We start from the raw sequence: 14,407 nt of genomic DNA on the forward strand, positions 1-14,407 counted from the left end.
AAGACAGGTGCTAACAGCTGTGGCCTCTGTCCAGGGAACGTTTGCATTTTAATAGAAATCAAGCTGCTGCTTTGGGTTGCTGTAGGAGAACTGCTACCAGTAGCATTTCTGACATCAGGAAGAGGTTGGCAGGGAGGTTACTTCAAATAACACCCGGAGGCTACCTAAAGTCGCGACACTAAAAAGGGGTCAGATAAGTCAGGTGTATGACTCCTTCCAGCATCTGCACCTAGCAAAGACAAAAAAGAAAGTTGGCAGAGGGACCCAGGGAGAGATCTGCACACCCATGTTCAGAGCAGCATTATTCAACATAACCCAAAGATGGATGCCACCCATTATAGACAAATGGACAAGCAAAATGGGATCTACCTATACCTTTTTAACCTTCCTTAAAAAGGAAGGCTATTCTGATATGTGCCGCAACTCAGATGAGACTTGAGAACATTGTGCTAAGTGAAATAGGACAGTCACCTAAAGAAAAGGACTGTGTGATCCCACTCCTGGGAGGTACGTAGAGTAGTCAAAATTACACAGGCAGGAAAAGTAGAAAGGAAGTCACCAGGGGTTGGCAAGGGGAGGAATCTAGATTGTTTTGCAGGAAGAAAAGAGGTCTGCCGGTAGACAGATGAAGGGCAATCCAACAGCACGAGTGCGGCTAATGTTCTGAGCTGTATGCTTGAAACGACAGACAGCCAGGTGCAGTGGCATATGCCTGTTATCCCAGTGGCTTGGGAGGTTGAGGCAGGAAGATCCCGAGTTCAAAGCCAGCCTCAGCAATTTAGTGAGGCCTCATCTCAAAATAAAATATAAAAGAAAAAAGGTGGCTGGGATGTGGCTCGGTGGTTAAGCCCCTGTGCTCAATCCCTAGAACAAAAAAAATAACCCACGATGGACATAATAAATTTTGTTATGTGTATTTTACTTGAGAACAAATTAGTCAAAATAAAGTTGGTGAACTATGCCGTAACTTCGAAACTCAAGTCAAAGTTACTCGACTTGACACTATTTAGTTTTTTGACACGGAAAGTGACTATTCAGAAGCCAGATGGACAGCATTCCTTGATAGGATAGATAGGGACCTTGCCTAATATGTTGGAAGAAAGATCTCCCCCAGGACAACTGAAATTTTGTCACTTAAATTTCAATTCCATTCCCCCAGCTCTTGCAAAATGCAGCTGACCTTATTAATGTTAGGGTCTTTCCATAAGGCTACGTTTTTCTCCCTAGGCCAATCCAACATACACAGTGGTGTGGGGCATTTGTAAGAGAAAGATTCAAGCAGACAGGGAGAAGAGGGCGACTGGTCACTGGAGGAAAGGGCGGGAATGGCTGAAATCAAACTGCCTGCTGTGGACTTCTCCCACCCCATAGACGGCCTCTGATACAAGCCCTGCTCTGCTTTCTCATCCCAACACTCTCCCTTTTAACGATAAGACTCCTAGCCATTAAAACCAGTCAGGACTCAAAGCCTGAAAAGGATCTTTATCAGAAGATGAACACGTTTTCCACTGAATAATTTCCAACCACGGTGGTGTAATTTCATCACAGAAAGAAATTTTGAATTTTCAGTTTCATAAGCTGAAATATGTGAATAATTTAAGACCGAGATGGAATAAATAAACATAGATGCCTTAGAGCTTAGCTCCGCACGTCTGAGTTTGCCGTAGTGAGTCAGTAGGTTGGAAGAAATCTAGACGCACCAAAGACGTAACATAGGACAGACGGATTGGATCAGAAGGGCTTTAATGTCCAGATATTAGAATTATAGCCCACAACCATGACTTTTTGCCCATATCATAGAGGGGACTGGAGGGCCAGCTGACTGCAAAGCTGTGGTCACTGCAGCTGACCACCTCCTTGTGGCTGGACAGTCTTCGGTAGAACACATCAGGGGTGAACGCTCAGAGATCACTCTTACATGCTCCAAAGAGCCACACACAAGTGAAAAAAGGAGACAGACTGTGGTGTTAGAGCCAGGTAATTTGCACAAAAAGGTGGGACAGAAGCCCTAATCTGAATGGGGCAGGCTATCTTCCTTTAGAAGGGACTCAGAGCACTAAACGGCGACTACTTCATCAGCCTCCATGCCGTCTGTCACACCTTAGGATATGGCTGTCCCAACCAAGGAGGTGATCAAACATAGCTCGGGGTGTGGGGGGAGTCCCACTCTTCCAGACTTAAGTGTATTAAAGTTTCTAAAAGGGTAAACAACAGGAGGTAGTTCTGATCCAGACACGACTTTAGTTCTACAGCCGCGTCTCTTGGGGCTTAGTGTGGGTGCAGGGCTTCAGGGACCACAGAGCGCAGGTGAGTAAGAGCAGCAGCCGGCAAGACTCGGGGAAGTGAATCTTCTGCAGGTGGCAGAGTCCGGGCACCTGCGTCCCCACCCTGCTTCCTAAAATAAGAAAACTATTTTTCTCCTCTATACTCCACATACTCTAGAACAGATTGGCTCCATATTTATAAAGTATTACTTCTGTTAATGCTCGATATGCCACATCACATAAGGTCATGCGTTTGTTGGGGGGGGGGGAAAGACATGGCATTAGGGACGTCTCTAATCACCTCTGATGCTGAGCTCATTCCTTCATCTGGGACTTGTTCCATACTCTCTTCTGGAAGCCAGACCAGATTGAGCTCAGCAAACCATATCTCCTTCGCAGTATAGAATGCAGTGACTCAATGTTTATGCAAAGATCCGCTATTAAAGCAAATAAGCAGAATCAGGAATTCCAAAACACGCTGTGTTTTCATTTCCATCTCACATGAGTATGGAGCTCGCCAAATTTGGGCACTTGGAATTATGAGGTCCCCTACCGCGCATTTCTTCATCAGTCCTCCACATAATTGTCTAACCAAAGCTCTGATAAAATAAATGTCTAAAATGTTTCTCAGCATCAAACAAAGGTCTGTCAGCTCTGGCCATGCCCTGGAGTTTCCAAACTCTCTCCTGTCCTCCAGGATACACCCCCATTCAATTAGCAGGGCCTGGTGACCACACTGTAGGCAGAGGGCTGAGCCAACAGCCCCAAACCTATAGAGCAGTTCCTCTGCCCAAGTTTAACAGACGCTCCCATCAGAGCCTGCAAGATGAAGAGCCGATACGGCCATGTGTGTGTGTCTCATGGAGAGTTTGTTTTTAGAAAAGACTGTTCAAAGTCTAAGTGGAGAAGATGTGGGACTGTGAGCTCCTCAAGTGGCCCATCTGGCCCCAGAAGATTGTCTGGATTCTTAGCCTCCTTTTTTGTCTCCTTACCCTCTAGACCTAGGGAAGGTATTCTTCCAGGCAAAGTGCAGGAATCAGATGCCCTCTCCAGCAGCCTGTGCCAGCCTGTCTGGACTCTGTTAGGTTTTTGTTTTTTTTTTTTTTTTTTGGTGCTGGGGATTGAACTCGGGGACACTCGACCACTGAGCCACATCCCCAGGCCTATTTTGTATTTTATTTAGAGACAAGGTCTCACTGAGCTGCTTAGTGCCTTGCTGTTGCCAAGACTGGCTTTGAACTCATGATCCTCCTGCCTCAGCCTCCTGAGCCGCTGGGATTACAGGTGTGGGCCACCACACCTGGCCTCCTTTTTTTTTTTTTTAATTAAAAAATAAATCAGCAAGAAAACATGGCCAGTTATCATCTTCTTAATGCACATTTTGACACCCCTTCCTTTTTTCTCTCTCTAGAGACAGCCCTTGCCGCAGGTGATTTATAGCCCAGGGCTGAAAGTACCCTGATATTCCCACCGACATCATGCAGTTTCAGGCACAACAAACTGGTCCCCAATTGAACTGGTGAAAACCACACAGATCTCACTCTCGGTCACACTAATTTTGTGAATTGAAACTATTTTAGTTTTTTCTTTTAAAGAGTGAGACTTAGAAGTGTAGTTGAAAGGTCAAAACTGGGAGTTTATGGGCCCCAGGGGACACCACCTGTTTTGAGGTTAAGAGGAAAGACACCTTGGAAGGAGGAGGAGCCTCCTGCTGGTGACACTGACTATTTCCAAGGGGACTTTGTTTTCGAGAGTGGCTTTGAACCAGCCCTTGGCAGCACTGGTTGGAATCCACAATGCACAGGAGTCTGGCAGGATCCACGGGAAGGTCATGAACACGGGCAGCCATGGCCGAGCCCCCCAACCTGCTCCAAGTTCTCCCCCAGATTCCAACAGGACAGGGCTCTTCAACTCTTCTACTGGACCTTCGAGGGCCTCTGACCTCTTTTCTGGTCAGGCTATTTGGAAAGCACTCAGCTCTGAACCGCCCCCCGGTCCTAGCATCTCTGTCTGCTCCTGGCCATCCCTGGGACATCTCTCTGGAAACTTCCCTGAATGATCAAGGCTCACAAGTGCTGTTAGGCTTTTGCCTAACACATTTCTGTGTCGCCACATTTCTGTGTCTTATTGGCCATGACAACACCCTGCTTAAAATCCTTCAGCAACTTCTCTCCTGTCTTGCAGATGGACTCCAAACTCCTCAGGAGAGCTGATTGAAAGGACACTTGGTGACCCGCCCCTTCTCTTGACATTCATCCCCAGCTCTATTCCAGCCATCCTGAACTACTTCTAGTTTTTCAACGAGCCACGTCCTCTCCCCTCTGAGCTCTGCACAGGTTGTCCTTCACGTGACAGGACCTGGAGATTCCCCACCCCCTCGAATTAGGTCGATTAGGCAATTTGCTGTGGCCAAAGAGAAATCAGCAACTGTCTTGCAAGCAGAGAGCTGAAAAATCACTGTGCACGGGGGTCTGCCCTCGTCCTGCTCTCGGGAGCCCCGAGACAACAGGGTGATGAAGCTCAGATTCGCTGACCAGAGGGCGGGAGACGGTCAGCAGACAGTTACATAATCATCCCCACAGAAGCTTCCCCATCTCTTGGGCCAACCATCCTTCCAACAGCTGTGAGTGAGGCCATCCTAGATGAGCCAGGCCCAGGCAAGCTGGCCCATACCAGAATAGCCCAGGTGACCCAAGGAATCCTAGGAAATATGCTCATTGTTTTAAACTACTAAACATTGGATTGGCTTGTTACACAGTATATGCTAACTGATACAAACTTCCGGATTTCTACTTAGCACCGACTCATTCTTCAGGTCTGAGGACGAAGGCCACCCCGATTCCAGAAGATGCCGTACACTGGTTTGTATCCATGGCATCCTGTGGGTACCACTGGCAGAAGACTGGCCGTGAGTAAAGGAGTTGTCCATCTTCCCATCTCTCTGCCCAGGGCTGGGAAGTTCCTTCAGTTGTTGTGGACGCCTGGCCTGCTACCCACGCTCTGTAAGTATCTGCTCAAAGAAGACAGAAGGATGCAGATATCCAACTTTGGGGCTTTTCTTTATTCAACTTCAAAGAATAAGACCAGATACTTTTTACCTGTCTCCACCTAGACAGTGTAACTACACCAACATAGACTGTAATGCTTTTTTTTTTTTTTTTTGAGAGTGTAACTCATAGTAATAGCCCGTGGGAATCTCCCTATGCTTTTTATAGATGAGACCATATCTTCCAAATTCACTGTGCCTTTCAGTTTGACTAATATTTAAAAATTCACCTAAAATTCCCAGGTCCTCATCGTGCACGTGTGGATATACTGAAAAGCATCACCACCTTCGCTATCAGGATGGTTGCGTATGTTGAAGAAGCAGAAGGCCTCAACGCAGAACCACATTCACTGGCAGGGTAATGTCAACCACAGTTCCTGGAAGCCTATTACACAGGAAACGTCTCCACGGCTGACACCAGCCAGCTTCAACAGTTCGCTGCAGCAACCCATCACGGTGTATTTTGTTTTTGAGGAATTTAGCATCATAACAGCATCCTAGCTGCCACAGCTACTAGGGAGCAATCTTTGGGATAAGTACCCACATCTCACTTCATTCTCTCAACAACCTTTCAGGGCAGGTTGTCAGGTTATTCACCACTATTTTACAGATAAGGTAAATCAGGCTCAGAGAAGTTGGACAATTTTTCCAACAGCACACAGCTAATGAACAGCAGGTCTTGAATTTTAATCTAGATGTTATTCCAAAAGCGGCTTATTTGGATTAATATCTTTACATCTGAGGCTGTAAAGTGGTAGGATAATTATCTTCCTTTGGAAGACAAGGAAATAGAGCCAGAGAGGAAGAAGGTAGCTTGCTCTGGGTCTCATAGGGTAGGGATGGGAAGAGAGCCTTGGTTTCCCTTCTTGGCCCGGTGTCTGTGCTGTGGACAAAGCCCAAGGTGTCCCCATCTTCTGCTTAGTTGTTTTCTTTTATGGGTACCAGGGGTTGAACTCGGGGGCACACGACCAGAGTCACATCCCAGCTCTATTTTGTATTTTATTTAGAGACAGGGTCTCACCGAGTTGCTTGGCACCTCACTTTGGTTGAGGCTGGCTTTGAACTTGTGATCCTCCTGCCTCAGCCTCCAGAGCCACTGGGATTTCAGGCGTGTGCCACCAAGCCCAGCCTGCTTAGTTATTAATATTTTGATTCATCCCTCCCCCAGACATCTACCGTAACTAACTCAGGGAGGAGAGGGACCAGATTCCCTCTGCTGCAGGTGTGCTCCCAACTATTGGATATTGAGAAACCCAGATTGTGAAAAGCCTGAAGTTCATGAGACCTAACTGGGTGACCACCCACTCTACCCAATTTCCTTAAGGAGGAACCATAAAGCTAGGCACAGTGGTGAATGCCTTTAATCCCGGCAGTTCAGGAGGCTGAGGTCTCATGAACTGGCCCCATTTCTGCTATGGGGGGTGGTGGTGGCGAGAATTGATCGAGTACATATAGGTGCTGCAGATGCCTGCTGCCCTCCCCCCCCCCCCCCGCAGCGCCCCTCCGCTCCATACCCCCAACCACAGTCACTTGCACGTGGCCAAGTCCGGTCATTCAGTGGGGAAAATAACAAATACAGAGACCACAAAACTTATTAATGAAGGGAAAGGCAATAGGTACTCCACATCATCTGTGGGTCTCGAATGCTCTGGGGACATCCCGGCCAAAGGTTCCTTGTTCCTCATCTCTTGCAAAGATCCACTTTGGGTCTCTCTCTGTGAACAACGCCTTGACATCTCCCCGCCAACACAGACGGATTCCCGTGGGGGAATGTCAGCCGACTTCATTGCCTGGGGACTTCCACCAGGAAGTGGTTATGGGATAAACCCCCAGAGACATTCCATGTCACCTGACTGGACTGCCCCATTTGAGACTAGACCTAGACAGGGCCACCTAGGCTGGGGACATTAAGATGTATTCCTCAATACTTCTACACTCTTTTGGATCGAAACCAAAAAATTGGTGGAATTAGTCATTCAGTGCCAATTCAGTGCCAATTCAGTGTGGCATCTGGGCAGAAGGAGAGCTTTTAAAAAAGCAGCACAAGGTGAGCAGCGTTCACTCTCATGCTGGGCGCAGGGATCGATTACCAGGGCCCAGCAAGAGAGCTCTCGATACACCGGCTGCTTTCAGGTCAGACCTGGAGCCAGGAAGAGGAGCCAAGACGGGCTGCCAGGGCGCTCCCCTCCACCTGCCTGCTCCTGACCTCCCAGGCCTCCCCAATGTCGACTCGCACCCCCAGCTCCGAATGCCAGTGGTGAGACACCAGAACGTCAACCCAATCCACAAGAAAAACACGACAGCATCCAATGTTCTGAGAGCACCCGGCAGCCCGGCCAGGCGTCCCCACATCCGCGGTGACCATCCCCTGGGGAACCTGTCCTTCTCTGTGGGATGCTCTCTGGGCCAGACCAGGTGGCCCGTGATCCTCAGGGACAGCCTCTCCCTGGAGCCCGCCCAGATGAGGGAGATGGAAAGTCCTCTTTGAGCAAGGAGACTGCCCTCTCCCCGTGACCCTTCAAGGCCACCCACTGCCACTCCCTCATTCGCCTTTTGGGAAGTGCCAGCCATCGGGTTGCTAGGACAACTGGCATCGCGGCTGAGGCCCAGAAATAGATCGTCAGCAGAGCTGGGAACCTGAATTGCAGTCTCCAGTGACAGCAATGAGACACCAGTTGGCAGTGAATCTGTCCCTGAAAGGGAGTGACAGAGTAACGTTACCCAGGGGGTGGCTCTGTTATACTATCCTGGGCTGGATGTGGTGTTGGTGACAGAGAAGGGGCAACAAACTAGCTTAAGACAGAGACTGAGTGACTATGAACTCACTCACGTGAGCCCACAGATAAGCAGCAGCCAATGGACACACAGTTTATTAGTCTGGGCAGGGGGAGGGAGAAGGGGAGGGGGAGGGGGAGGGGGAGCTTTCCCATAAGCAGAACTGTGACAGCCAGAAACAGGTAGAGCATCACCTGAGGTTGCTAAAGGACAAAAAATCCGCTTGTACAAGCCATAGCTGCCCCCTTCCTAACAATGGCATCCTGCTCCTATATTCCCATTTCTTGGGGAACAAAGAAAAGGTAAAAGAGTCCAGAAAACTAGGGCCTGCTATGGTAGAATATTAATAATCTTGGCACCTGGTTCTCTCTGTGCTGCAGGGTAAGTTCACAACACTTACAACAGGCAGCAACTCACAGGAGCCCCAGGCCTTAAGACAACCTAAGGCCGTGCTGGATTTGAGCCCTGGAGAATTTTTTTTTTCCATTCTATGCAAGTTACAAAGGCTTAAGAAGAAAAGCACCAAGATGAAATGGGAAGCCAACCTCATGAGCGTTTTAGAAACTCTTTCAGCAAGGGCATTTTTATTTCTAGATGTGCAAGGTAAGGGGTCCCAGTGTTGGCGAGGATGGCTGAGGTTTGGATGGAAATAGGTAATACCCACAGCCTAGTACCGGTGTTGGGGGTCCAGGAGCAGATCCTGACAGCACCGCCAGCAGATCCCATCCCAGTGCCAGCCACTCCAGACTAGAAGGAAGAAGGTCTTGAGAGCGTGTGTATAAACGTACTGGGAAAGAAGTGGAATTTCAGTAGAAATGAGTTAAGGGTCCAAAGTGCATGAGCACAAGAATTTGCCCGAGTTTCCAAAATGAAAGATTCTGGAAACAGACTGCCATTTGTGTCTCATTTCCATTTATGTTCTGGGCCATGCTACTGAAGTAAATTGTTTCAGGTAGGAAAAAAGAATGGTTTAGAAAAAACTAGCTTTCGCCAAAATAGGCTTCAAACAGCTGATTTTGCTACCTCTCCTATTGTTTTGTACTTGTTAGAAATTACTTTTGCTAAATTATGTAATATACTCATTCAGGTGTCTGCAAAAGGTCAACAAAATCCTCAGGACTGAGGGAAGACGCATTAATTCTTTTAAGCTGAGACTCCGCTGTGTAGCAATCTGTCACATGGTACCACTGGAAATTTAAAATAAATATAGGTTGAGGGAGTGACCGAGTAATATTTGGTATAAAAATTGATCATTTAAAAAAATTAAAATTCTGGATAGTTTGGGGACGCATATTGAGAGTTGAAGTCAGGGACACTCCACCACTGAGCCACATCCCCAGCCCTACTTTTTGTATTTTATTTAGAGACAGAGTCTCACTGAGTAGCTTAGAGCCTCACCGTTGCTGAGGTTGGCTTTGAGCTCATGATCCTCCTGTCTCAGCCTCCTGAGCCGCTGGGATGACAGGTGTGCGCCACTGTGCCTGGCAAAACAGTCTGGATAGTTTTTAAAAACACAGAATTCTCTATTGGTCTCTCTGCACGAGTCCTAAGAATCTATTTCCTGTGGGAACCAATGGGTCTCGTCTCTATGGCTAAGAAGTGCAGCCTTTTCATTAAAGGGTCCCAGTTTGGGCTTCGACTTTTACACATGAAGAAATAAAACAATGATAAATGAGGTCCAGGGGCACACGCCTGTCATCCCAGCTACTCGGGAGGAGGAGGCAGGAGGGTCCCAAGTTCCAGGCCAGCTGGGCAACGTCATGAGACCCTGTGTCAAAATAAAAAATTCAAAAGGGCTGGTGTAGCTCCGTGGTAGAGGACCCCTCTTAGTTCATTTCCCAGTACTGGAAAAAAAAAATTCTGGTTTAATTCCCAGTACCACAAAAATAAAATTAAAAAAAAATTAAAGAAAATGAAAACTAAAAAGCTGAGGATATCATTCAATGGTAGAGAATCACTGGGTTCAATCCCCAGTACCACACACACAAGTGCAAAAGGATAGAAAGTAATCCTAAAGAAAACAGAGCCCCTGTCCTACAAATCCCCATGTGTGTCCGTCAACCACAGAACTTCTGAAGGAAAGAAATTTCCGGTTCTGAGGTCTCGTGTACCCAGACCCAGCAGCAGTTAAATCAAAGACCGTTTTCCACCCGTGGAGTGGGTTGAAATCCCATCTCTGTTGGAGGCCTAATTTCTGAGCTCAGCAGGCTTTGAAATCATCGCTGAAAACCTGCCTCTAAGGAATCTCACCTGTCACCCCTGCAGTACTCCAGACCCCGCCGCAGGGCACAACCCCCTGTCGCGCTCCTAGGGTTCAACCCCGGGACAGGACGTGCAGATGACCCGCCACTGTATCCCCAGTGGCATGGAGCATGCCAGGCACAGGGTCTTTAATAAGCCTTACTTACGTGGTGAACTCTAAACTTCAGGGGGACACTGGGACCGTGCACTGAGAGCTACTCAGCTGCCCCAGGGTGCAGCTCATTTTTGTGCCCACAGGACACAAATGGGTCAGAAGAGCCACGAACTCTCCCTTCCACAACTTCTGGCCATTCTGAGCATTTTCCTTCTACTCCTGGGAGGCTGGGAGGCTGGGGAAGGGGAGGCGGAGGGGAAGGGTGGCCTGGGCTGTTCCCCAGGCAGTCTTTGCCCGTCTCCCCAGGACCATCTGCCTCTTGCACACAGGAGCAGTCATTCTGAAGTGTGGGTGGGGGATCCCCAAACACAAAATTCCAGACACCTTTATGCTCACTGTCCTCAAAAGTAACGTGGGATTCTGCCTCGCTGAGAAGACTTTGTCAATGTCCTCTCACACACCAGACTCGGGTGTCATTTGTACTTGGGTGCTATTTGCTCATCCCGAGTTGTGCCCTGGAGTGGCACGTCCTCCTGTCACTTTCTCTAGCGAGTAGGTTCCTGGGTTCATGCAGCACTTGGGGCTCAGCCCCACTTTAGGAATAAACGGGACTCTAAACAGTGATGCACTGCTACCCTCCTAAGGGACAGATGTGCCACTGTCCACAGAACACCAGGGCAGGCCGCACGCAAACAAGAGACCACGAACCACTCAGGTGGAAACGGGCAGGAAATACACCCAGTGCAGAGCTTTTAAAAAGGTACCAGAAAATCCCCAAACTCTATTGATAGTTCCATAAAACTTTTTTTCTTTTTTAAGCAAATGGCTTCCTCCCCCACATTTCCTTACACACATGACCGAAATTCAGCATCTAATTCAAAGAAAAAAAGTAGACTGGCCTCTCCCTGCCTACCTCTATCCTTAAGTTGCTACCAGATTCAACTAGTCCTGCTCAGAAAGGGGTTTATGATCCTTTTCCTCATGGCTGGGCCTACCCAGGAGAAGCCTAGGGACACAATAACTCCATCCTTAGACCATCACGCAACAAATATTTACTGAAGGCAGAACAGGTCCTCAGGGGCCAAAGACTTACCAGGGAATTTAAAAAACAACAACAAAGACTAAACACACACCTTTGCTTTTTACAGAGCCTGCTAGTTCAGGAGACTGGCGACTCACATGGCTATATGATATGTAAAGTGCTTACGAGGAAAAAAAGACCAGGCCAGAGGAAGGGGGAAGGCTGGGGTAAAGGCCACTTTACATAGGCCAGGGAAGGTGACCTGAGAAGTCCTACTTTGGGAAACAGAGACTCTTAGGCAATACACATAGACCACAGTCTCCTTGGTCATACACTAAATGTACTAAAGGTAGAGGCCAATTTAGAAAAGTCATGTTCCAGAGTACCTCCTGGGCAGGGGAAGACATGCAGCGGCAGAGCACCTGGTCAGCACATGTGAGGCCCTGGGTTCCATCCCTAGCATACACGCACATGCGCATACATACACACATGCACACATACACGCATGCACACATACACACACAAGTGGTTCAGTTTTCAAAATAACTAATGAGGGCAGATCCTCAGTAGATTCTTCAAAAGCTCTCAGGTGAATTCCTCTGAATGGTCATATGGTATCTGAGGGTCTTGTAGAAAGACTTTGATGGACATAGATCTAATAATTATATATGTATACACACACACACACGCATATTTCTATAAGGCTGGCTGTACTCAATACATTAACAGCAGTTGTAAATGAAGTTAGTTTTTAGGAGTCACAGATGTCAACATGAGGGTGCAAGGTGCCTCAGAGACTGACACTTTATGCAGATGGGGACAGGCCTCAGTTTCCTCATGTTGCCCAGCATAGAATGGGTCCCCGGGGCCACAGTGGGACCAAGGTTCTAAGCTAACTACAGCATCATGCGTGAAACCCAGGCGTTCCGACTCCAGTTGTCACCACCGCTCTCATATAAGACACAGCCTCTTGAGCTGGGTAATTAGGCAGAGTAAGGGTAATGCGTGAGCCGTGGTGACCCGCAGGGACCACCAGGATGGAGCCGCTCGTTGCAACAGCTGCTGTGAGAATGACACTTGTGTACCCATGCCCGGTCCACGTGTAAACACGGGTTCTTTGAAAATCACCTGCCTTCCCTATCATAAGGCCACGCCATGGCACAGGCCTCAAGGGACCCGGGACACCAAATCCAAGGTGAAACAGAAACAGTGTTGTAAGAATGGACCAAGATTGCAAGAGGTAACTGAGGTCAAGATTTACTAAGAAAACGGGGAACCTCCCTCTCAATGCTAGCAATGCAGTTTTGAAGAGAAAGTAAAGTATAAGGACTTGGAATTTTCTTCCTCTCAACACATTCCACTTGGAGAAGGATTTTAAAATGACCAAGTCGGCCACGTGGCATCCTAAAATTTACACTTCAGAGCTTTAAAAACCTCAGTGTCTGAGGTCTGGCATGAATGCTTCAAAGCAATGGTTTAAACACATGCGCGTGTGCACATGTGCATGGGCGCGCGCACACGCACGCACACACACACACACACACTATTTGAAACAAACTATCTTGATTATAGTTACTGCACTGCTCATTTAAATAGTGCCTGAGCAGGTTGGGGTGGTGCACGCCTGTAATTCCACTACTTGGGAGGCTGAGGCAGGAGGATCACAAGTTTGAGGCTAGAATGGGCAATTTAGCAAGACCCTGTCTCAAAAAATTAAGAGCTGGGGATGTAGCTTAGTAATAGAACATCCCCGAGTTCAATCCTCAGGATATATGTGTGAAATGGGTAGATCAATATATGAAAAACAGAACCTGAAACCTAGAGCACTATTCCACAAGATATTTGCTTTCCAGGAAAAGGACACCTTTTAAATCAAAATCAATCAATCAATCAATCACCATTCTAACAATTACCTGATTGCAAAGAATTTCTGGTAAAACACCCTAACACCCCAATCCAACAGGAGTACAAATTATTTTTTGATAGTGATAGAAGCCGTTGCAGAGAGAGAGATTTCTGGTAAGTAAAGAAGTTCTGCCCTGATGGGGACTGCAGGCCAAGATGGTGGCTGCTAAATGAACAGGCGTACACAGCAACCTACAGACTCACAGAATACCACTGCTGGCGGGTTAGCAACTTCTTGCCCAAGGACACTGATGGCAGGACCAGCTGCCCCCTGGAACCAAGGTGATCATCGTGTGAAACAGACATACACTAAAACTTCAGCATGTCGACTATGAGGCATGGGGAAAATTTAGTAACCTCATTCTCATACTGCTATTTAACCCTGAGGAAATATGGATACATATACATATTTTAATACTAATATTTAAAAACCCATGAAATAAAAACATCTATTGGGAACTTCTCGATGACCATACTTTTACTTCCTGATACGTGCTGCATCGAGCCCTTTCAGGCAACTGAACAATAGGTGATGAACTGAAAAGGTATTCTAGTTACATTAAGAAATTAAAAACATGCACATAATATTAAAAATACACAGATTACAAAAGTATGCATACAAACACACAGAAACCAAGTTGGAATTGACCTTTCATCTTCTAAAATTTGAAGGTACTATCATTTCCTCTCTGTCAGGGTGTCCACTGGCCATCCTGGGTTTCCTGCAGTGGGATTCTTTCCTGCTCAACACTCTGCTAACTTTTTTTTTTTTTTTTTTTTAAACAACACAGTCTCACAATGAGTTGAAATCTCCAAAAAGTAGCAACAAAGTAGCAAGTGAGCCCCTTGAAGTTCCTCCTGGATCATCTCAGCAACTACTTAATACTAAAACTTGTCATGAGCCATCAGCTGACACACAGTACTTATTTACTAATCTCAAAATCTGAAACCCAGTAACCTGATGAAATCCAGGAAATCAACTAATTATGAATAAGAGAAGCACCCAACAAAACGGCTCATCTTTGCACACCTCAAGATGT

General features: G+C 47.2%; 1 protein-coding gene across 7 annotated transcripts in view; it reads right to left on the reverse strand.

Annotated features, from left to right (window-relative positions):
• Atxn1 (ataxin 1) overlaps positions 1–14,407 on the reverse strand; it is a 384,415-nt gene that overhangs the window by 132,821 nt on the left and 237,187 nt on the right. The gene's annotated exons all lie outside the window — the stretch shown is intronic.

This window comes from Urocitellus parryii, chromosome 8 (assembly GCF_045843805.1).
Source record: "Urocitellus parryii isolate mUroPar1 chromosome 8, mUroPar1.hap1, whole genome shotgun sequence".
NCBI lineage: Eukaryota > Metazoa > Chordata > Mammalia > Rodentia > Sciuridae > Urocitellus > Urocitellus parryii.